The sequence below is a fragment of the Marmota marmota genome, unplaced genomic scaffold, assembly GCF_001458135.2.
Source record: "Marmota marmota marmota unplaced genomic scaffold, marMar, whole genome shotgun sequence".
Lineage (NCBI taxonomy): Eukaryota > Metazoa > Chordata > Mammalia > Rodentia > Sciuridae > Marmota > Marmota marmota.
This window is the reverse complement of record NW_025999863.1, coordinates 4,723,630-4,741,753: the sequence shown is the minus strand read 5'-3', so window position 1 is coordinate 4,741,753 and position 18,124 is coordinate 4,723,630.

The following is an 18,124-nucleotide window of genomic DNA, read 5'->3' as shown; positions in this document are numbered from 1 at the left end:
TCAGGACAAAAAAAATAGGGCGGTGGTGACATCAATTGGACCTTATTTTTAAACTCTTGAGATGTTAGTAGAGAATCTTCTCCCTGGACCTGTGTAGAGCGGCAGACATGTTTAAATGGACCTAAAGTCATCAATCTTCAAGAGGAAGCCCTGGAGACCTCGGTTAGCTGAGCAGGATCAGGAGCTTCCAGAGGGTTCTGAGGGCGGCGGAACTTCCCGGCCTTCCTGCAGGTGGGACAGCCACTTCTTTCACCAGTGCATTCTGGTTATATCTAAGAGTTGGGTTGTTCTGACAGAACTTCCAGCTTGTCCTCAGAGACCTGCACAGGGCCATCCCCAGGAACAGAACCAAGACCCGCATGGGACAGGAGGGGACACAGAATGGCACAAATTTGCAAGCATGCATTCCATAATCAATGGGTTGTTTCTTTTAATGCCACACACACATTTATTGAGTGCCCACTGCATGCCTGGCACGGTCTGGCAAACAAGTCAGACATGCCTGTTGCCCCGGAGGAGCTCACGGTGCAGTGGAGGAGGAGAGCGTGAACCAGGAAACGGCCCAGGAGGTAAATTTAGATGGCATGAGTTGGTGCGACAGGAAGTAAACAGCGAGAAGCGGCGGGCTGGTTGGGGGAGGCTGTTGCTCCCGTCACAAGGTCAGGGAAGGCCATTCGAGCTGAGGTCTTGGACCATGTGAATCAAGATCTGGGGGAAAGGCGAGCCGGTGGCAGGCACTGCCAGGGCAAAGGCTGGGAGGCAAGTCCGAGTGGGTGAGCCACAGGAGGCCAGCATGGCTGGGGCCAGCACAGAGGGCAGCACAGGACTGCAGGGAGAGCTGGCCGTGCTCCCTGCCGACACACCCCACCCCCGTTCCCTGGCTTCTGTCCCCTGCTCCGTTGACCATGGTGGCATCTCCACCAGCCTCCTGGAGGCTGAATCCAGGATCATCCCCTCAGCCACACACACCGGGTCCCTTCCACACCCCTTCACCACACTGTGCCACCTCCAAGCAAGGTCCTCTGCCTGCTGCCATCTTGCTTGTGTGGGTGGTGAAACCCGCCTTTTTAACCATTTCTAGGTTCACGGTGCAGTGGCTTTGGCCCACTCCCATGGCTCTGCAGCCTCCCCTCCCCAGCTCCAGAACCTCCTCATCTTCCCAAGCAGGAGCTCTGACCCCTCCAACCCGACCCCGGGCCCTCCCATCCCAGGCTCCCACCAGGCTGCTTCCTGTCTCTGGATCTGAGGCTCCAGGGTCCTCCTGTGGGTGGACCTGCAGTCCTCCTGTGTGTCCGGCTCACATCACTGCACACAGCGACCTCCAGGTGCACCCTTCAGGACAGCAAATCAGAACTTCCTTTTCCTGGCTGGGTGGTATTCCACTGCACAGATGGACCCCATCATCCATGAGTCCTCTGAGGGACAACTGGGTTCTTTTGACCCTTAGGCTGTAGTGAGTCTTTCTCCTGAGGACACGGGTGTACCCCTGTCTTTAGGTTCCTGCTTTCGTCCTCCTTTTAAGACTTAGAGGATGGCTTTCCCTTCGGCTCCTAACTGCTATCACCGATGTGGCCACTAGAGAGCAGCACTTTCCCGTGGCTTCGCTCCCACCCGCTAAGACCAGAGAGAAGCCGAAAACCCGCTGGGAATGGAAACCCCAGGCCTTGGGGCCAGGGGTGGCCTGAGTAGCCAGGCCCAGGGGGCTCTGGGTCCACCCTCACTTCTCCCGCTTTTGATGGAGACGCGTTAGAGTGAAAAATTCTGTGCTGTGGAGGGAAAACCCCCCAAATTTCCAAATGGGTTAAAGATAAAATATGTAAAATAAACCAATACAGATCTCACAAGGAATTTACAAGGCTATTTTTATAACTTAGAGTTGAAAACATGCTTTTTTTAAAAAAACTAAGAAAACCCAGAAGCCACGAATGAAAATACAGAAATACACATTAAAAAAAAAAAAAAAACAACTATATGATCTTTTCCCCTGTTCTTAACTGGTGCACTATAGTTGTATATAATGGTGGGATTTATTGTTACATGTTTGAACATGCACACAATATAACCATCTAATTTGGCCAAGTTAGTATGTGTGTGCAGTGTGTACACATACCTACTCATACACCCACACAATAACTTAGGGAAATAATCTTATAAATGATTAGGGAAAATAGTATTATAGAGAAAAATACTATAAAAAATAAGCAAAGAGAAGTTGGTTGTCTGAGAACGGTTGGTACCTTTCTATGTAAAGAGTTTCCACACATTTGATAAGAAAAAGGCAACATCAGTAGAAAACCGAGAAAGGATACCAACGAGCACATCTATGATGAGCACTATTTTGAGAGTCACAGAATGTGTTCAATGTAGTCTCAGGAGGTCCGAGTACAACGCACCATTCACACCAAAGAAGGTGACAGTCACAATCACAAAGAAAAAGAGACAACGTGTATCTGGTTGTCATCTTGTTATAGTGGACATTGTATTGGAAATTAGAAAGTTCACTTGAAATTCTGCCAGTTTAATGTACCCATGATGTCCTATCTAAGGGGGTCCCTCTGCTCTGGGTCATCTGGTGTGAAGAGACTTCATTCTGAGTTTCTTCATCCCATTCCATGTAAGACCCATGAGGGAGGAATACACCCAGAAGGCTCTCATTTTCTGAGCATAGAGCTTCCCCTTCTGTTGAATTTTTATAATTGAGATCAGGATGTACACATCGTAAAATTCAATCTTTCTAGCGCACATTTCTGTGAGTTTGGATTAATCCACACAGTCCCGTAACCACCATCCCAATAAAAACATGGAACAATTCTACTGACCCCGAGAGTCTCTCCTGTCCTGTGTGGCCATCTTTCCCTACTCCTGCCAGTCACATTTTTACTCTCTGTCCCCGTGTTTTTGCCTTTTTGAGAACAGAATGTAAATGGAATCCTACCGTCTTTTGGCCTTTCATCTGGCTCCTTTCACGCAGCACACACGAGACACGGCTCTGCAGGCCAGTGGTTCCTTTTGAGCCCTTGTTGCGTAGTACTCCATCATGTGGTGTACCACTGCTGCCTTATGCTCTCACCCGCTGAACGCCATTTAAATCCTATCTAGGTATGAATGACCCCTCTAGAACGTCTTGGTTGAGTCTCTCATGTGAATGTACGTTTTCATTTATTTTGGGAAAATACATAAGAGTAGGATTGTTAGATTCTGTGGCAAATGTACATTTTGCTTTGTAAGAAACATTTAAGGGGCTGGGATGTCGCTCCGTGGTACAGCATGTGCCTGGCACAAGGGTTCATCCCCAGCACCACCCCTCCAAAAAAGAAAGAACAAAGAAACATTTAACTGTGTTCCAAAGTGGTAGCATGATTTAGCATCCCCACCAGCAATATTGGACAGTTCCCATTCTCTGTGTCTTTGTCACCACTTAGTACTATCATTTACTAGTTTAGCCATTCTGATAGGTAACAGCTTCTCCTTGTGTTCAGTAACAGTGTCTCCCTTTAGAGCATCAGTCAACACCCCTGCCCGTCTGCAGGGCGCAGGAGTGTGGGGCTCTAGGCTCAACCCCTGCTTCTGCCAGTCATGTGTTGTGTGACTCTGGTGCGGAAGCAGTTACCTGCTGAGTTTCTTCCTTTGATTGAGGCAGAATTCCCATCTCATAGGATTAGAGGAGAGGAGCAGTGGAAGGGCTCAGAACAGTATCTCTCTTGCTGCAGGCACCGGCCAGTTCTTCCCATGGCTTCTTCTGCCAGCCTCTTTGCAGCCCCAGGGCCTATGCACTTGAGGTCCCCTCTGCTGGGGTATTCTTCTGTTCTTCTTTCAAGTACTTCACTTAGAGTGTGAGTATGTGTGTGTGTCCGCACACGCGTGCACTAGTTAAATCCATGATGTCATTAAATCATTTGCCTTTTAAAAATGAAGCTGCACCACCCACATTAGAACAACAGACCTACATCTATGCAGGAGACATCACTTATCTGGACAGGGGGAGGTCTCAGGGATGGGGTCGCCTGATGAAACACAGGAACTGGACGTGTGTTTTTATTTGCCACGTGTGCCACCCTGCTTAGTGGCCCTTTGTGGTGAACTCTGAGCCCTCAGGGCCTGGTTTCCCCGTTCAGGGACTGACAGGGGCTGGGGGCTGCTGGGCCCTTCCTTGGGGCCACTCTTCTCTGGGGACCTGCCCTCCCCTGCTGCTGGATTCCCAGAGAAACCACAAGGGACTTCGGGGCCTCCACCGGAAAACCGCATCTTAATATAACCGAGAACTCAGTGTCCTCGCAGCGACACGTTCACCGACGACAGCGTCGCTGCCTCGCGTATTTCCAGTGGGGAGATGTGACCCAGAGCAGCTTCCGGGGCTGGCCACTGAGACGGGTGGCCGCTCCCTGGCGCTTTCCGTGGTGTGTGTCATCTCGGTCCTGCCGGGAGGGGGCGCTCTCGGGTCCACTTTGCAGAAGAGGAATCAGAGGTGGGAGCAAGACTCTGGTGCCCAGCGCCCAGCGGCCGCGGGCAGACCCAGACACCTGCCTGGGATGGGTGTGTTGAGGGAGGGAGCTTGGGGCAGCTGTCGGTCAAGCCGCCGGACCAGACCCCGCACCTGTGCTGCTCCCCGACCGTCCCTGCTCGGCCGGAGTCTCGAGGCTGGGGAAGTGGACACCTGCCCGCCACGGTCCCTGTGGAGGACCGCGCGGCACACGGGGCCACGCCCACCGCTTCCTTCCGGCCACTGCATTTTTTTTTTTTTCCTTTTTTTGAGACGGGGTCTCGCTATGCTGCTCAGGCTGGCCTCAGACTTCTGGGCTCAGGCCATCCTCCTGCCTCAGCCTCCCCAGCGGCTGGTGACAGGTGCCTGCCACCAGGTCCAGCGCCCGTCACTGCCTTCTCACTGCTATTCGGATCTTCAGCCCCAGGGGTCACTGAGCTCCGGGGTCCCTGAGCTGCAACTTGCACTCTCAGACCCCAGCTGGGGGGCTGCTTCCTCAGCCAAGGCTCCCTCTCCAGGTCATCTGGGGAGGGGCAGGGGCCTCCTCAGATGCTGGGGGTACAGAGAGAGGCAGGGCAGGCTTCTACGAAGTCAGGTTCACCCAGCAACTAGGGACAGTGAGCTCCCGACACCTGGGTCACGCATGCTCCTGACCAGAGGGAGTCCAGCTTTGCACCTCTAGACCTTAATTCTATCCTGGGCACTATTGAAAAAGTTTTTTTTTTTTTTTTGTTTTTAGTCAAAACATTTTCCCTGATGCCTGCTAATCGCCGATGTTTCTGTGGTGCAGTGTGGTCGTGGAACACATGTGTTTAATGTACGATGGTCAGATGGGGGGCAGCACTTCCGTCTCCTTAACAGTTGATCATTTCTTGGCATTGGGAACCTTCAAACTCCTCTGTTCAAATTATTTATAAACTATGCAATAAGTGGTTGCTGACTATAGCCATCCCTGTGTCACAGGGCACTAGAGCGCCCCCTCCCCTCTGCAGGATTGGGTGGCCATATCCAGTCTCCCCTGTCCCCTGCCCTCCCTACTCTCGGCTTCCATAACCCCGGCTTTCCAGCGTCTGTGGTGAGGGACAGAGGAGGCAATTTCTGAGCCTGCACCACTTACTTCATGTTTCTTCCAGCTCATGAAATTTGTCTCAAACAAGAGGGCAGAGGGCGGGCCACCTGTGTCCACCTCCAGGTGAGCTGTGAAGGGCTACAGGTAAGTCCTTGGTGGTCCCTGCTGCCCCCCCACCATGGAGCAGTGGTGGACCAGCATGTTGTCACTCCCAACCGTCAGACTTCGACCCACTGCCCCTAACAGGACTCGGCTCTTATCTGCTGACCGTCTATGTCCACCAGCTGGGTGCCAGGTGGGGGGCTTGAGTCTACTGAGATGACAGACAGGGGCAGCTGGTGAGCAGTCCTGGCTCCAGACGTGGGAGTGCAGGAGGCTTCGTCAGGAAGCCATGCCCAGCAGACACTGGGCAGAAGAATGAGCAGGAGGACCACATGACAGGCACAGGGCCACAGGGGAGCCCTGACAGGGACAGGCCAGATTGGAGGAAGCTAAAGTGCGAGGCCATGGTGTGTGGGGTCTGAAGACACGGGTTTGGCAAGAGTTTTAGGTTTATCCTAAGGGCAGCGGGGAGCCACGGAGGGCTTTATGCAGAGGGGTGGCAGGGTTGGGTGTTGGTAGTAGAAGGCTCCCTCTGGTTGGGCATGAGGACGATGAACAGGGGGTGAATCCTGGAGGCTGGAGAGGTGGTACTGTTGTCACTCAGGGGAACAGGACATGGCCCAGGCATCGGGGAGAGGGAAGCGGGTGGCTTGCAGGGGGATTCAGAGGCAGAATGAGCCTGACTGTGTAGATCGGGGTGTGGACAGCAAGGGAGCTGCTTGGTTCTCGGCTGGTTCTCCAGGGACGCAGCCTGGGGAGGTTCGAGGCTCAGCAGTGTGGACCTGTGGCCTCCGTTCCCGCCATGGGTGGGAGTAGCATCCCTACTCCCTTTCCGCCATCTGCGTTTCCTGAGCCTTGAATTTCCCAGCCACTCCCCTGGCCATCCTGGAAGGAGGAGGCCGGGGACCGGGTCCTCCAGCCCAGCACTGGCAGAAGGGCAGAGGATGCCCTGGGCTGACGCTCTTCCTCTTCCTCCAGGGGACCCCGCCAGAGCCTCTGGGAACCCGGGAGGAAGGGCAGGGTGTCCAGCAAGCAGGCCAGGGGTCATAGCCACGGGCCCTCTCTTCCCAAGCTGTCGGGGACTCAGGCCCCGCCAGGTGCCCGCGGGTGAGGGCTCAGGAGGTCCAGATCCGTGGTGGGGACTGGAGGACCCGGGCTTGGGGCACCTGGACCAAGTGTGTGTGTGGGGTGCAACCTACGGGCTGTGCCTCCGCCTGTGGAAGTCCCAGCGCCATCCGCCCTGCCCACAGAGCAGGTTCAAGCTGCCCCGTGCCTGGCCCCCAGCCCAGGGCAGCCTGGAGAGCCAGCATCCTCTAGGTTCTCCTGGCCACTTCAGGTCGGTGGGAGGCTGGATTGAGATGCTGGGCCCCTCGCTGGTTTGAGTGCACCCCAGAGGGCAGTGCTCCTGCCTCTAGCCCCACCTGGGTCACCTTCCAGGGATACATGAGGTGCTCACAGACACCCCACAAGGGTGTGCAGCCGGGCGGTGGGGACAGAGGCATGAGCCAAGAGGACCACCCAGCTTGTCCATGGTGGGTCTGAGCACCCTGTGTGTGCCAGGAGATGCACACTTGAGTGCACACATATGCATGTCAGCCCAAGTGAGCACACACATGTACCTGGGCAGCCTGTGGCTCCCACGTGAGCGCATCAGGGCTCAGCTGTGCGTATTGTGTGAGTATTCGACTCCAGTGTGCAGCGCGTGTCTGCGTGTGTATGTACACAGGAAGGGTTCAGTGCATTCTTTGGTGTGTGCTCCCTCCCGTGTGAATGCATGTTTGAGCATGTCCTTGGATGTGCCCATATGAACATGCACGTGTCCCTAACATGCCTGTGTGTGCACCCGAGTGCAGCCACATGAGATGCCCTGTGGACCTTCAGAGCTGTGAGCCTGGTCCCAGGGGTGTCTGGATGCTGTCCACCCCAAGCAGAGTCTGACCAGCCTGGCCTCCCTCTCTCAGCAACCAGCCTCGACTCAGCCTCACAGCCTCCCTCAGAGCCAAAGCCTCAAGAACCAGGATGCAGAGCAGGAAAGTCCTCCTGGCAGGTTTGGGCTGCCCCTTGCCCCCCGGCCGTCCCCACAGGCATCCAGGGCTGTCTGGAAAAGAATGGTGTCCTTGGAAGGGGCTCCTGGCTCCCCGAGGGGGGGGCGCTGGGACCTCAGTGACGGGGTGCCCTGGGCAGTTTCTGCCGGCAGCCGAATTGAGCGCCATAACCCCCCGCCAACATTCAGACAGGAAACTGGACGATCGTGGGGTGGTCCCTCGTGGTCTGCTGTTCTGCTTTCCACACCCCGAGTTGCTTTGCAGTCAACCCCAGTCTGAAAATATGAGACGGAAACTTCCAGGAACAAGCAATATCTAAATTGTACATAACTTTTATCACGACATAGTGTTGTAATTGTTGTGTTCTCTATTGCTATTGAGCATCTCTTGCCACGCCCCCTCTCAGGTCTGTGCATACACAGTCCCTATGGGATTTGGTGTCATCGTGATTTTGGGCATGCAGACGTCCCTCAGGACTCTTGGGACGGGTCCCTGTGCACGAGGAGGGGGCTAAGCAGACAAGAGCAGTCTATCTGTCCCATAGCAGTGTTACCTGGAGGTTACGGTACAGAATCCTCAGCACAACCCAGAGGGCCAGTGTCAACAGTGTCCCCATTTTAGATCCCAGGAGGGCCAGGGCTCAGGATCTGAACCCAGGCTGGGTTGTTCTCTCTGGGCGTGACGGTGCCTCCCAGCGACACTGATCCAGGCCTGGAATTCTTTCTGGTTGTCCCTACCTGTTGGGTGCTGCTGACCTCTAGTGGGTGGAGGCCAGGGCCGCGCCCCTTGCTATGAGACACAGTGCACACCAGGACAGGGGTGCTTCTCCAGCTGACAAGGGTGCGGGCGCAGGTTGTCAGCAGCTTCAGGGAGTCCATCAGGCCAGGGGGAATCCAGAGTCATTAAAAAGTGACGTGGGTACACAAAGCTGGACAGATGCCTCACAATAAGATGGACCAATAAAGGTCCAGTGGTCAATGAAGGAGGTAGGGGGGTTGGAGTCAGAGAAGGAGGTGCGAGGACGGAAGGGAGGCTGTAGACAGATGGCACGAGGCTGCTGGAGGCTGGGGCCTTGAGCCGAGGAAGTCAGCTTCCAAGTGTGTGTGAACGTGCACACACATATGCACACGCATGCAAAGATACAGAGACACAAAGACACAGCATGTAGACATAGGTAGGCACAGGGACAGGTGCTATGTCTACACACCTATGATCCGGAGAAACAGAGGACAGGCAGAGATAGGTAGGCATATAAATGTATAGAGACACATACCCACATCTATCTAGGCACACATATATGCCTACATCTATATACCTACCATTATAGCACTGTCTATCTGTACATTAATTTATAGATCCATTCCCTACCCACCCATCATCTATCCACTCTATCCATCCATCCATTGACCCACCTATCCATCTACTCATCTATTCAACCATCCATCCATTTATCCATCCATCCATTCATCCTTTCATCCAACCATCCACACACCCACACACCCCATTCATCCATCCATCCATCCACCCATCCATTCCTTTAACACTCTATCCATCCATCCATCCATCTACCCATCCATCCATTACTTTATCATCTATCTAATATAGCTTTGATTCTATTATTACATCTACCTGTCAATCTCCTCATTCATCCCATCTCCCAGATTGTCACTCATAGCCCACCATGTTCTCTTAGTTAAGCCAAGTCCAGGCCTGGGGAAGTGGGATTCCACCTCCTTACTGAGTTACATGCAACTGCAGGCAAGTCTTTTCATCCACCTGAGCCACTGTAGGCCAGATGCTCAGGGCTGGTGGTGCTTCCCAACGGAGCCTGGTCTAAATGTCTCTGCCCCCTGCCTCAGGGTTAGCTACCCCTGGTTGGCACAAACACCCACTGGAACATAAATGGCGTCCACTCTTTAGGAAGCCTGCCTTAGCAGCGGTCATTGCAGTATATAAAATAGGTCTGATACGTGTCATATTTTGAATGGGTTTTGAATGGTCTGTTTTTGCTGATTCCTTTCCCGAACACTGCTATTGTGTAAGAAAGTCAGCTGTCATCTGGCAGGGGGTTCTTGGGAGAGCGGGAAAGGGTGATGACTCTCTAGCCGTCTTCCTGGCAGGTGGGTGACCCCAGGTCTGTGCTGGAGGAACTGAGGAAGGTGACGCTGTGAATAGTTGGCTTCCGCGACGGGGCCTTCCTGAACCAGGCCCGGGAGAGGTTCCCACGGCAGCTGTGTGCACTGTGGCCACATCTGAAGGCCAGGGGACTTCCCAAGTTTCATCCTCCGGGCAGCTACCGTGGCGCCCACCTTTTAGGACACCGCTGTAACAATTGTAACGTTTGCTAAGTGCGGCTGCGTGCCAGATCCGGACACAGCAGTCACAGAGACCTTGCTCCTAGCAGATGCACCACTGTACTCCAGCTGCACAGGTTGACATCTGTCCTTCAACAGCCTCTCTCCAGGCCCAGGGCCTTTGCAACTGCTCTTCCCTGTTTCTAGGGCTGTGTCCTCTTCCCAGGCTTCACGACAGGCTCTTTCTCATTGTCTTTGGGAATGGACAGTTCAGTCAGGTCAGGGCTGGAGACAAAGTTGAAATTCTCTAGTCTGGGATGTTGGTGTGAACACAGGAAGATGGTTCTGACCTAGGATGCCAATGAGGTCATTAAGTAGACAGAGCAGGAAGCACTTTGCAGCTTCTCTTTGGCATATCCAAATCCCCAGCATCACTACTCTCATGCTACAGGGCCATTACTAAGTGAAATAATTGTGCTGGAACACAAGCTTTTTTGATAATGCAATGGTTGATCTGATTACCAAGGTGGCTACTAAATGACTTATAGGAGGGTAGCATACACAGTGTGGATACACTGGGCAGAGTTGATTCACACCCTGGCCAGGACAGCATGAGATTTCATCACACTACTCAGAATTATGTGCAACTTAAAACTTATGAGTTGTTTATTTTATTTTATTTTTTAACGTTTTAGTTGTACTTGGACACAATATCTTTTTTTCACTTATTTATTTTTATGTGGTGCTGAGGATCAAACCCAGGGTCTCGCACGTGTGAGTCGAGCGCTCTACCGCTGAGCCACAACCCCAGCCCTTATGAGTTGTTTATTTCTGGAATTTTCCATATAATATTTTCAGTCCATGGTTGACTGTGTGTAACCGAAACCATGGAAATGAAACTACAGATAAGAAGATAAAAGATTCTTTCTTTTACCGACAATGCCTTTTACGCAAAAGATTTCCTGATGTTTGATAGAGTGCTAGGGGGAAAGTCCTGATTAGTGATATTGGTCAATCCCCATGGTTTGAATTTCAGGCTACAAACAAATCTCCCTGAGTGAGGGGCTGGGAAGCGCTGGTCCCTGGCAGCTCTTGTAACCATCACAAGTTCATTCCAGCACACTGTTGCCCATATGTTCCCAGCATATGCCTCTGTGGTTGTGGTGAACTATTATTCTAACACAGACGGACAGACAAACAGATGAACACACAGAGAGCTTGTTGAGTTAAATGCTTCAGGATAAAGTTTATTTACTCTGAATGAGGAAAGAGGGAGTGAGGGAGAAGGGAGGAACTCATTTGTGAAGTGTGGAAGAGAGGAGGCCCAAGGGAGGGAAACTCTCAGCTGGGTGTTGACAGATGAATAGGAGTTTTCTGGATGGCGAAGAGGTTCTTTCCAGTTGAAACGACTTCTAGTCACAGTGAGATGAAAGGCCAGCTGGACTCTAGAAGGGGGTACCTCCGTGACGCAACTGAATGACCGCATGAATGGCATAGACCTCCCCTGGTAATAGCACATGGCATGAATGTCCCTTAGCATTGACTTCCTTGGCTCCCTGCTGATAGAGAGCTTATTTGTTTCCCTTTTGTCTTCTTCCACCAGATGCTGGAACACACAGAGCCGTCTTTCAAGTTTTGGCCAACGTACGAGCTGGCAGGGAGGACACATCCCTGAGTCATCTTTCCTGGGGAGCACCCATTTTGCAGGTGTGGAAACTGAGGCCTAAAAAGAGACTGTCACTTACGTGAGCAGAAGAGATCTAACATCTTGGGGTTTATCTGTCATAGCAGCCAGCAGGATCCTAATCCCTTAGGTTCTTAACGCAGAGGGGTGTGGCCTCCCAGGGGACATTTGACAAGGTCTGGAGACATGGCTGGGCCACGTTGGGGAGGACAGCTCTCTGACATCTGGCAGAGATGCTCTTCCAGGATGCACAGGAGGCCCTGCCAGAGGGATCACCACACCGCCAAGCACCACCACTTACAATATCCACAGAGCGAAACAGCCCTGGCTGCCAAGGCGAATAGACGTTAGAGAGTGGTATATTTAGCTTTAAAAAATTGAGCTTTTAAAAAAGCCATAAATTTCCATCATTTGGGGCAACATGGATCAACCTAGAGGACACGGTGTTAATGACTGAGCTAGGCCTAGAGAGACTGATTCTGTGCATGAAATCCAAACACATCGCAGGGCTTGGGGGTAGAGGGCTTGCCTAGCATCACCAGGCCCTAGGGTCCACCCCAGCACCGCTAAAATTTTTTTTAGATTAAAAAATTAAAAAGATGAACTCACAGAAGTCGAGCATAGAATGGTGTTTACCAGAGCCTTGGGGGAGTGGGGAGTCGAGGGGGTGTGGCTACAGGGGACAGGACTGGTGAGCTACAGATCAGAGAGTACCCAGCTGCAATTAGGACTGGTAACTCCCGGAGTTGTTCCCAACAGTGCACTGTGTTCGCACAAACAGCTGAAAGAAGAATTTGAATGTTCTCATCACCAAGAAGTGACGGCTATCTGGAAGGACAATCTGCTGACCGCTGATTCTCTCACTGCCCACAAGGGCATGGGTGGAAACCCACACCCACCTCGTAGATGGGCACAGCCACGATTTGTCAATTCATTTTAATCTGTCCACTAACAATTAAAATGACTCTGTTTAAAAAATAAAATGAAAATAACAACATAAAAGAGAGAAGGATCCAGCCCCTAACATCCTCAGTGCCGAGGGCCAGAGGCCCTGTTCTGGTGGAGGGGACCCCGCGTGTGGGATCATGGGACTTGTGTTTTCCTCTGCTGAGTCGAGCACCCTCTGGGCCAAGGCCAGGGAGATAGGAGTCTTCCTCTAGGATGGGGTGGGCTGGGTGTGCAGCCGGCTGGGCACAGAGGCGCCTTGCTTTGGCCTTGCCTGATGGTAGATGAGGATGTGATTTCAACACTGACCTTCAGATTCTCCCGGGTTCGAAACACATGTCGGGCCTCAGACAGACCCAAGCCTGGAGCGCTGGGGCTGGTGTCTGGGAGCTCTGTGGGCTGTTGGTAACCTGGCTGGGTCCGTGGAGGAGGGTGAATTTAGGGCTGGGGCTAGGGCAGGGTTATGGTCCTGTGGCAGAGTATATGCTTAGCATGTGCAAGTCCCTGGTGTGTGTGTGTGTGTATGTGTGTGTGTGTGTCTGGGCTACTTGTAATTGTTCATTTTTCACTGAAATTTACAGAAATCTCCCTGCCCCCCTCTGTTGATGGTCTTGAGAAATAACCCCTGGCTCTCATTCCCTGAACATTTGCTCTAGGCCAGATTTAGTGTAAGTTCAATGCTTCTACAACTTGTGAACGCCCGGGAGACTGAGGAGGTCAAATCTGGCCTTGACAATGTCCTCTGAGACCTGTGTGTCTGAGGGCCGCCTCTCACCTGTCCCAACTCCACTGTCCCATTTGACTTCAGCTACGCCAGCCTTTGGGGTCCCAGCAACACACCAGGCACCTCCCAGCCTCAGGACCTTGGCGCTGGTTATTCTCCTTTCCTAAGAACCCTTCCCCCACTGTCACTGAGTCCCTCCCCTTCCTCTCCTCCTGCAGATCTCTGCTCAAATGTCACCACACCAGAGAGACCTTCCTGGATCTCCCTATTTAAAACTGTACCCCCCACCCTCTGGCAATCTCATCCACAATCTCACCCACCATGTACACCCCAGTTGGATAGAATTTGTGCCTGAGCTATTTCTTTTGCTTGTTGTCTCTGCCTTCCCAGCTGCATGAGAAAAGGGAGTTTTTAAATCCACAACAAAATTGTATGTGTTTATGGGGTGTGTGATATGATGCTTTGAAATATGTATCATGCAATAGCTACATCAAGCTCAGGGCCAGAGCACTCCTTCACACGTGGATGTTTTTCCTGTCCAGTCTCTGAGTAATTTTCAAGTAGAGATTACATTGTCATTAACTGCAGTCATAGTGTTGGAGGATTTCTCCCCCGACTGCTGGTCCTGGGAATTGCATACGAGGCTGCTCTACCATTCCCAGCCGGTTTTATTTATTTACTTTTAGAGGCCCTAGTCAGATTGCCCAGGCTGTTCTCCAAATTGGGATCCTCCTGCCTCGGCCTCTGGAGTAGCTGGGATGACAGGCAGCCAGGATAGAGGTCTCAAACCTACTGCTCCTGCATGAAATCTTGTCATCTTTGACTGGTAGTTCTCCTCCTCCGCCCTAGTCCCTGGCAACCATCCCTCCGCCCGCTGCAAGGTGGCCTCTCTCAGACGTGTAAGAGTGGCCATGTGGCGTTGTCCCTCATCTAGCCCAGCGACCTCCAGGTTCATCCGTGTTGCTGCAAATGGAGGATTTCCTGCTTTTTAAAGGCTGTCCGGAATTCCAGGGTGTGTATCTGCCTTTTCTTTTTCCAGCTACCTGTTGACGGCCACAGGTGCTCACACATTTCAGCCTGGTGCAGAAGCCATGTGCACGCAACGGAGATATACTTCCGAGTTTGCGCCTTGATCTTGTCCTGGGGCTGACGCAGTGTGTCCACCCTGTAGACATCCCTGCTCTGCCCAACCACTTTGTTTCAAGTGCTCAGAACACTCCACACCAGAACCATCCCACACAGAGCCTACTTCATAATAAAATGCTGAGCGACTTGTATAATGTACAGGATACTGTGCTGAAAACAAAACCCAGAATGACGATAGGCGTATTTCCACACCATGGCAGAGTGGACCCCTGCCTGTCCGGGCACCGTGGAGTGACAATCGCTGGGAGGGCGCGGAGGAACGCAAGCCCGTGCGCAGTGGGCAGGGGTGCAGACCTGGGCTCCCCAGGTGTGGTCCTGCAGTCGGGGAAAGGGAGAGAGCTCTGGAGACCGAGGGTGGGGAGAACGTGCAATGTCCCGACTGCGCTGAAACGCGCTGAGAGGGTAAGCTTTATGTTAAGTGCTTGTTTACCCACAACACAGAGGGTAGAGAGCAACAGATGAAGGCTAGATCCTCCCTGCGCCAGAAGGAGTAGCGTTCTCAGCGCCTGTAAGGACACGAGCAGGTCCTGTGCCAACTCCAGTCATTGATCTCACTAAACGGATTCCAGGAAATACCACAGCTCCTTAAGCGCGCCCCTTCCAAGGGCTTCCCAAGGGCACTGTTGAGATGTGATAATCCCAAAGAGGTCACTCTTTGGTTGGTGCGCAGCAATGCAGACTGTACTGGGGCGTGCACCTGCGCCTAGGAAGAATTCTAACGCGCGGAGCAGGTGCCGTGGCCACGCCTGTCATCACAGAGACTTGCAAGTTGGAGGCCAGCCTCAGCAACTTAGTGAGACCCTGTCTCAAAAAAAAAAAAAAAAAAAATTAAAAAAAATAAGGAGAATTGGGCATGTACTTAGTAGTAGATTGCCTACCATCCCTGAGGCCCTGGTTCCAACCCTGGGCTGGGGGTTCGGGGTGGTTTCTAATGCTTGTGAGGGATGATAAAGGCTCCAGTATGATCTAAGGGCCTCCTGGGAGTGGACCCTGCAGTTTTGTCATTTTGAGAGGGGCTCATTTCACTGAGCCTCGAGGCTCCTTGGCAGACGCCAACCTCCACCTACACATTCTCCCTCATCATCCCTCCAGCACACTTGAGGCTGGTTCTTTCCTGATTCCCCATCCTGAGGCCTCAAGAAGAGCTTGAGGCTGTAAGAGGTGGTCTTGCCTCTTACGCAGCTGGGATCGGAGCTCTGGAATCCAGTGTCTGCATCTTCGCTGGGGATTGAGCAGGAAGGGCAGAGGCTCAGGAGAGATGGAATGACTGGCGGGCGCCATCCCAAAGGCAGCAGAGGGCCAGGCTCCAGATGCGGGGAGGGCTGGTCCCAGGCGGGAACAGGGAGGAGGAAAGGAGGTCAGGCTGGGAGGTCAGGCTAGGAGGTCGTGGGCGGACACCTCTCTTCCTCTTGGGAATGGGACAGGAGGCCACGAGCTGGGTGTGTTTGAGGCAGAAGGGGGAGGTCAGGTCACAGGAATTGAGAATGGGAAGGTGTAAATCAGGTTGGGGGATGTGGGGACGGGGTGCATTGATCAAGAATGAGGGAAAGAATGTCCCCTGGATTTGGAGACGGTCTGTGTGCACTGAGCTACAGTGCCTCACGTGGCTCTGCCAGCTGGAAGCCCTCGTTGTGGGCATTCTGTGGCTCAAGTTTGCTCTGAAGACAGCGTCCTCCAGAAAGAGGCTGGGAGGTGCAGTGGTTAGGAACGTACATGGTGAGATCTGACTGTCACCTGTGGGGCACCTTGAAAGCAGACTGTGGGAAGGATTTGGGGTGCAAGATGTTTATTAGGGTGTACACTAAATGTTGATGGGTATGGATAAACTGGGACCCCTGAGCATGGTGGTGGGAATGTAAGATGTGCAGCCACCACGGGAAACAGTATCCCAGTTCCTTAAGAAAGGTGGACAGGGAACTACCGTGCAACTCAGAAGTTCTACTTCTGGGCTCAAACACACAAGAATTGAAATCAGGATCTCAAAGAGACTCAACAGAGCAGCATGACACAGAGTAGCCGAAAGCCGAAGCCCACTCAAGTGTCCGTCACTGCTGAATGGAGAAGCAGAACGTGGCAGATGCTTATGGTGGAATATTACTCAGCTGTCAACAGAACAAAATCCTGGCCTGCAACAGGGATGAACCTCAAGGATGTTATATTCAGTGAGAGGAGCCAGGCGTGGAGGGTCACATGTGGTATGGCTTCTCTTGTGGGGAACTTCCATAAGAGGCAACCCACAGACAGAAAGTGTAGGACTGGCTTCCAAGGAGCAGGACGGAATGGGGAGCCCCTGCTTAATGGGTGTGGGGCTTCCTTTTGGGGGTGGTGGAATGTTCTGGAACTAGATGGGGTGGTGCTTTACGACAAGATGAATGTGCTCAATATTACATAATTTTCACTTTTAAGATGCCTCATCTTCTGATATTTCAGGACAATTACATAACATTTAGAAAACACAGAAAAGGACTAAGAGTCACCTCTAATTCTATTATTCCAACACAAGTACGGTTAATACCTTGGTTCATTCCGTCCCTCTCCAAGCATAGTTGTGATCATGCCTTCTTTAAGATCTTTTTGTCCACTTATCTTTGTGGCACAGTCTTGTACACAATCATCATTGACCCTAACTCTGCAATGTTTGATGGAGGGATTATTCTGCAGTAGATATAACGAATCTTACAGTCCTGCCCTGGGCTGTCACATCTTTCTCCAAGACGAGATACTATGACAAATTTATAGAATCAGGGTCCAAGAGAGCTGGGTCACTTGGTACATAGTAGGCTCTCAGTAAATACTAGTTGAATGAATAAAATTTGGTATGATTTTCCTCAGCCTGATTTCCTGGTGGAGAATTGCTGTATCAAAGATCCTACCTCTTTATGAGTCTCAGAGTTTTTCCTCTCCTGGTGCCGGGAATTGAAGCCAGGCCTTGTGCATGCCAGGAGGGGGCTCACCACAGCACCCACCCCCCAGCCCGTGGGTTCTCTTTTTCTAACCTGGACTTCAGTGTGAGTGTAAAGGCAGGGTCCAAGACAAGGAGCACTCCCCAGGAAAGCCTCCAGTGACCTGCCCTTTCCTGGGCCCTCTTAAAGGCAGTGTTGCTCTACGGCCTATCAGGTCCGCTGTTTAATTTTGGGGTAGCACTTGCTGCTCTCTGCAGCCGTCTTTATTGCCCTCCCCACCTGCCATGTTTATTGCCAGTGTCCCCCCACTGAGATGTCAACTCCACCAACAAGGACGTATGTGTCCTAGGCCTGGGAGCTCGTGAAGGCAGCCAGTCCCATGGCAGAGGGGATTCAGGTCACCCCGGGTGATCACAAGGTCCTTACCGTGGAAGAAGCAGGGAGGAGAGGAGAGCCAGAGGTGGGAGGTGGGAGGGAGGCTCAGCCTGAAGACGGAGCCCAGGGACACAGGCACTTCTGCAAGCTGGAGGGGGCCTTGGACAGGATCTGCCCTGCAGACACCTGGGTTCTAACTCAGTGGACCTTCGATGGACTTTGGACCTCCAGGGAGGTAAGTGGATGAGTGCGAGGTCATGCCCTGCAAGACAGACGGGCTGCAACGGGCTTCTTGGGAGTTCACGATGGAGCTGGAGGACTCCTGTCACCTCGTGATGCTGTGCTCACCCCAACCTC